The 6,622-nt window shown below is 42.4% G+C and overlaps 1 non-coding gene across 1 annotated transcript; it reads left to right on the top strand.

The window, feature by feature from the left end:
* The first annotated feature begins 4,771 nt into the window (after positions 1-4,771).
* Positions 4,772-4,878, top strand: LOC120252390. The gene has a single exon (XR_005533923.1). It is a non-coding gene; the product is annotated as a small nucleolar RNA R71 (small nucleolar RNA).
* Positions 4,879-6,622: the final 1,744 nt, after the last annotated feature.

The following is a 6,622-nucleotide window of genomic DNA, read 5'->3' as shown; positions in this document are numbered from 1 at the left end:
TCTCTCCTTGAAATGTTTCCAGTCCGCTGACACCTATCGCAACATTGAACAAACTTTTGTGCATCCTGAAAGATGGACGGCCAATAGAAACCTGCATCTAGAATTTTCCTGGTCGTTCGGTTGGCACTGTAATGCCCCCCAGCGAGACCGGCATGGAAATGCTCCAAGATAGAATACCCTTCCGAATGAGATACACATCTCCTCACCACCTGGTCGGCGCAAGTTCTAAACAAATAGGGATCTTCCCAGAAGTAATATTTTATATCAGAGTATAACTTCTTCTGTTGTTGATAAGTCAGCCGATCAGGACGTGTCCCTGCAGCAAGATAGTTTGTAAAATCAGCGAACCATGGAATTTCTTCTTCTCTCATTATTTGAATGATAAACAACTGCTCATCAGGAAAAACATCATTTATCTCCTTTCTATCCTTGGTGCTCTCCAATAGGATCACAAGGCACGATAGGTGGTCGGCGGCAAAATTTTCAGCCCCCCACTTATCCTTAATCTCCAAGTCAAACTCCTGAAGCAAGAGTACCCACCGGATCAAACGAGGTTTTGCATCCTGTTTTCTCAAAAGATGTTTTAGAGCAGAATGGTCTGTGAACACGATCACCCTTGATAACACTAAATATGAATGGAACTTGTCAAATGCAAAAACCACAGCAAGCATTTCTTTCTCGGTGGTCGTATAATTCTCTTGAGCATCATTCAATCTCTTGCTTGCATAGTAAATAGGGTGGAAATGATCCCCCCCGACGTTGCCCAAGAACTGCCCCCACTGCGAAGTCGCTAGCATCACACATGAGTTCAAAAGGTAAATTCCAATCGGGGGACACAATAATCGAGGCTTCAACAGGCTTTTTCTTAAGGGTAAGAAAAGCAGTCATGCACTCATCACCAAACTCGAATGCAGCGTCCTTCTCAAGAAGTTTTGTAAGTGGTCGTGCAATCAATGAAAAATCCTTGACGAATCTTCTGTAAAAACCTGCATGTCCCAAAAAGCTCCTAATGGCTTTCACCGACGTTGGGGGAGGTAGCTGCTCGATGGTGGAAACCTTGGCCTTATCCACCGCAATTCCTTGTTGTGATATCCTATGACCAAGCACAATGCCTTCCTTGACCATAAAATGACACTTTTCCCAGCTGAGAACCAAGTTGGTTTCCTCACATCTGGCTAAAACCCGCTCTAGATTTTTGAGGCAGAGGCCAAAAGAATCACCAAAAACTGAGAAATCATCCATGAAAACCTCCATAATATCTTCCACAAGATCATCAAATATGGCTATCATGCATCACTGGAAGGTAGTCGGGCAGCGTTACATAGACCAAAAGGCATACGACGGTAAGCAAAAGTACCATAGGGGCATGTGAAAGTTGTCTTCTCCTGGTCTTCTGGGGCAATTGGGATTTGAAAGTATCCGGAGAGACCATCCAAGAAGCGAGAATATGAGTGCCCCCGCTAGTCGTTCAAGCATTTGGTCAATGAAAGGTAGAGGGAAATGATCTTTTCTAGTAGCATCATTGAGTTTTCTGTAGTCTATGCACACCCTCCAACCTGTGACCATTCTAGTGGGGACTAATTCATTTTTTTTCATTAGTGACCACCGTCATCCCCCCTTTTTTCGGCACCACCTGCACCGGGCTCACCCACTCACCGTCGGAGATAGGGTAAATGATGCCGACATCAAGAAGTTTGATCACCTCAGCTGCACTACTTCTTTCATATTAGGGGTTGAGCCGCTGTGGGGTATAGCTGTCGGCCTATGATTATCTTCCATGAGAATTTTGTCTGTACAAAAGGAAGGACTAATCCCCTTAATATCTGAAATCTTCCACGCAATTGCTTTTTTGTGCTTTTTTAACACACTCAGAAGGTCAGATTTTTGCTTAGGGGTCAAGTCCGAGGCAATGATGATTGGATGTTTTGATCCCTCTGCCAGAAATGCGTACTCCAGGTGCTTGGGTAGCGGCTTCAGTTCTAGATCCGGGGGTTCCTCAATTGATGATTTTAATCCCCCAGACTTCCCGAAATCAAAATCTTCGAATCCTCTATACTTCTCATCCGTGGAGCTACCACTATCCATGCACTCTTCTATAGCGTGAATCTCACACCCTGATGACCCTGAGTCACTTCTCCCCATGAGATCTATTTCCTCTTCATCTCGCTGAACTAGTACACCAGAGTTATCAGACCTGTTCCTTTCCTCCTCAGCGATGGGGATGGAGGGGAGGACAAGTGGAGTAAGCTCAACTATTGGCAACACATTGTTGGTCTTCAGATAATGCGCGAATAGGTCCTGCACATCGAGTTCTTCCAAGGGTACAGTTCTAGCCACACTGTAATGCTCAGACCATCTAAAACTATCAAGAATGTGCGTACTAATCATCCATTCTAGTTCAAGTGCCATTAGAGAATCAAGTAGGGAATTTGAGTATGGAATATGCAGACAGGAAGCATCACCCCAACTGCTGGCTGAAAACATGATTGTAGTGGATAATGAATAACTAGAAAATGTTAAACAAAAAGAGCTATTTAAAAGCAGAAAATAATTTTGAATAAAATAAAAAGGAACAAAAGTGCAAAATAAAAGAAACAAATGTACAGGATTAAAGAAATAATGGCTAAATCAATAAACTCTAAGTTTTCCGAGTATTCCTTGTGGGTCCCCGGCAACGGCGCCAAAAACTTGGTGCGAGATCCGTAAGTGCACGGAGTTGTCAAGTAATACCTCTCGTGCGAGCATGAAAGGGTCGTATTCCCTGGTCCCAAGGATCTACCCTTACTTCCTCTTTGCGTATTGTCTAGCCGAAGGATTCGAAGGGTTTTTCTAATCTATTAATTAAAAAGAAAGAACTACAAGAGGAGTCTAAAATAAGGCATGGATATAAAATCAGGAGAAAGAAATGGTCACGGATGCGGATTCCCTAGGGGTTACTAAAGTGTAAAGGATGCTAAGAGTGTCAAGCAATTAAGGGTTTGGACCTAGAGATTTCCTAAATTAGATCAACCCGATGGTCACGGCAACTGACCCCTAATCCGGTATAAGTATTGATACAAAATTTCTTCCGATCAAATCCTCATATGATTGCATTAACAAAGGGGTCACTAATTAGAGCCGGAACACGACTTGGTCTAGCCCTAAAGTTGGAGTGGTACAAAATACCCGATGGTCACGGCGTATTCATACATGAATCCCTTTCAAACTTGGTGTGTCTAGTACGAGGGCGATGGTCACGCTACCAACTACAACCTAGGAGTTGGTTTACAGAGTTTTCATGTAAGCAACACATCGAATGCACCAAGAATGAATCACAAACACACAACAATTGCAATAAACAAAACTAGATCATCCAAATACACAAGTTCACCCCAAGGTTCACCGGCATCCGGTGACCTTGGGGTCTACTCGTCCATGCAAACAAATACAAATAATAGGTCCATGAAAACAACTACAAATGGCATAAGAAAACTCCTTCAAACAATAGAAGTGAGATGACAAGCCAAGTGAGGTGGAAAGCTTCCACGAACGCCGCAAACGGGGCAGCTTCCCTTGTTGTCTACAAGCTCACAAAGAAGAGATCGATGAAGATCTAGCCAAACCAAGCTTCTCCCTTTGATTCCCCTTCTCCAAAACGTGTAATCTTGCCTCCTTTGAACTGGTGGAAGTCGGCTCCAAGAACTCCCCCCAAAAGCTTCTCCCTCCTCCCTTGCCCTAAAAGTTCAGCCCGAAATATATACCGTCAGGTCCATGCGGGCTCCATGCGGGCGCATGGAGCCCGTGAAGCTCATTGCCGTTTCGCCCAGAAAATATGCCGGTGCTACAGTGCTCAGCTGCAGCAATTTTGCTACGGTGTTTATTCTACAGTACCGAGGGTTGTGAAATTCCAGCAAACCTCACGGGCACCCATGCGGGCGTATGGAGCCCGTGAAGCTCACAGCCAAATGCCCGCTGCATGAATAGTGATCAGCTACAGTATGCTACAGTGCTGGCAAAAAATGCAGTTTTTGGTGTCGAATTCATCAAATTTGCATTTTTAAGCTTCGTTCGGCTCTTTTAAGATCTGCAACACCGAAATAACCAAATTACACATAAACGGGCATCAATTCATTAAAATATACACAAGTAATACAAGATTAATACGTATAAAATACATACATTTAGGCGTTTATCATGATGATTGAAAGAACTTGGTCAAAGCCTTCTCCAAATAAGTTATCCAATTCTCCAACCCTGAAACTCTGTTCTCGATAATCGGGGCTTGTTGTTGTTGTTAGAAACCTGATGAAGCTATAGCCTTCTGTTCCCTTTGATTACTCCAAGAAAGGTTTGGGTGGCTCTTCTACCTTGGATTGTAGATATTGCTATACGGATTTCCTTGACCCCTCATTGCATTTCCTACAAAATCCACCTGTTCCACTGAAGTTGTACCACCAATATCAATCAGGCAATCAGATAAAGCATGTCCTCACCAACACCCTGTGTAACTCATCACTACCGCCAATCTAGGAGAAGTTAGAGTGTCTAGCTTCTTGCTCAAGGACTCAACCTGGGCTACCAATGATATGGCTGAATCGATCTCATAATGTCTGGCTACCTTCTTCTTCCCTCGTGAGTTCCACTGATAACTGTTCATAGCCATCTCTTCAATGAGCAGTCGACCTTCTTTGGGGTTTTACTTTCTAAGGTACCTCTTGCTGTAGTATCAAGTAATTACTTTTTACTCGGGTTCAAACCATTATAGAAGGTGTGGGTAATCATCCAATCGGGGAACCCATGTTGAGGACATTTCTGCAGGAGATCCTTGAACCTATCCCATGTCTCAAAAAGAGATTAAAATTCTGTTTGCATAAAAGACGATATTTCATTCTTGAGCTTCACAGATTTTCCAGGAGGGAAATATTGAGCTAGGAAAGCTTCCACCATCTCCTCCCAAGTAGTGATCAATGATCTAGGTAACGAATGTAACCATTGCTTTGCTCTCCCCTTCAAGGAAAATTGGAAGGCTCTTAACTTGATAGCATCATCCATGACTCCATTAATCTTGACCATGTGGTTGTTAGGATCCTCATCGGCCAAACCATTAAGTTGTGCAGACTGCTGTAACATCTGGATGAAGCCTGGCTTGAGCTCAAATCTCTGAGCTGCAATCGGTGGACTCACAATGCTAGACTGCGTGCCAAGAACCGTGGATCGTGAATAATCTGAGAGTGTTCTCTACTGCCCATGTTGTTCTGCCATATTGTCAGACCCTTCAACTTCTATCATAGGTTGATTTATCCATTCTTGTATAGGTTCCTTTCCTCATCTATGAGTTCTCCTTCCAATGACTAGATCATGTTCAACTAATGTCGAAGGGTTACCTCGGGTTGTAACATGGAGATGCAACCAAAGAAAGAAAGAAAAACAAATTAGAATTATGCAAGTATATGAAAGTGTGAAATAGAACAAGTGATGAATAGCTAAAATAGCAAAGTCAAATATTTCTAAAATGCCTAATCCACGGCAACGGCGCCAAAAACTTTACATACTCCTTGCTTGTGTGTACTGCAAGTGTATGGATCATTGAAGTAAAAAAATTCCCCAGTGAGTGGGTAGTCGAATCCATCGGGAATAGTTGCTTAGAAACAAAAGGATTGCTATTTATCTAGAATGAAAACCAATTTGTGATGTTGAATTAAAGAAATCAATGCAAAGAAGAGTAAAAGATTAGAGAAAGCAAGAGGAGTAAGGAGAGATAATTGATGGTAAAATGGGGTATTAGGACAATGCTCACCTTACGACTATTATTTCAAGGGCAAGACTAATGTTATGCCTCCTTATTGATGTTTAATGAGTCATGGAAATCCAAAGACATACAGTCCCAAACACAAAGTCAACCATGACTAGTCCTTTACACTATCCCTCGACATTAGGGGATACTCTCCACGCCTCATATTATGTAGGATTGCTTGGAGCTCTAGGGATTCCAAGTGATAAACCCTATTTCATAATATAGATCTAACCATTTGGTCCAGGAGAAAGATCCCTAGTCACGATTATGCCCCAACACTAAGGATTACTTCAACACTTCACTCTATTACTCGTGCAACTAAGCCCAGTGGAGTTTGTATCTTAGCACTTCACTCTATCATGACCACAAAGAACTCTTGGAACGTGGAGGTAGGATAAATCACGTCAGCAGAGAAAGGAGATGTTCCACTACCTCTCGACTCACCCTCTCAACCCTATTCAATCTCGCTAAGTCTAACCCAATGAAGTTGTCACCCCTTCATAGGATTGCCTAGATAGATTCTCAACTCTAATGTCACTCTAAAGGAAAATCAAATCAACAAGCACACGATATTAAAACTCAATTAAAACATCAATTAAAGGAAACAAAATATGAGTTAATGAAACAAAATCATCCTAAGGTTTACATGTCTAAGCACCCAATAGGAGTTTAGATCTCCATGAAACAATAAAAAATCAATAATAAAATTAAAAGTAAGTGCAAGCAATCCATAGAAAGAACCCCCTTATCGTCAGTGTCAATGTTCTTAGAAGCCGCCTAGACTTCTCCAAAGGTTCCTTATCAAACTTAGGGCACATCTCGCCTAATCAATGCTAATGAAAGCTCCCG

This window comes from Dioscorea cayenensis, chromosome 20 (assembly GCF_009730915.1).
Source record: "Dioscorea cayenensis subsp. rotundata cultivar TDr96_F1 chromosome 20, TDr96_F1_v2_PseudoChromosome.rev07_lg8_w22 25.fasta, whole genome shotgun sequence".
Taxonomy (NCBI): domain Eukaryota; kingdom Viridiplantae; phylum Streptophyta; class Magnoliopsida; order Dioscoreales; family Dioscoreaceae; genus Dioscorea; species Dioscorea cayenensis.
The sequence above is the reverse complement of the archived record's forward strand: the minus strand, read 5'-3'. Positions and strand labels throughout refer to the sequence as shown.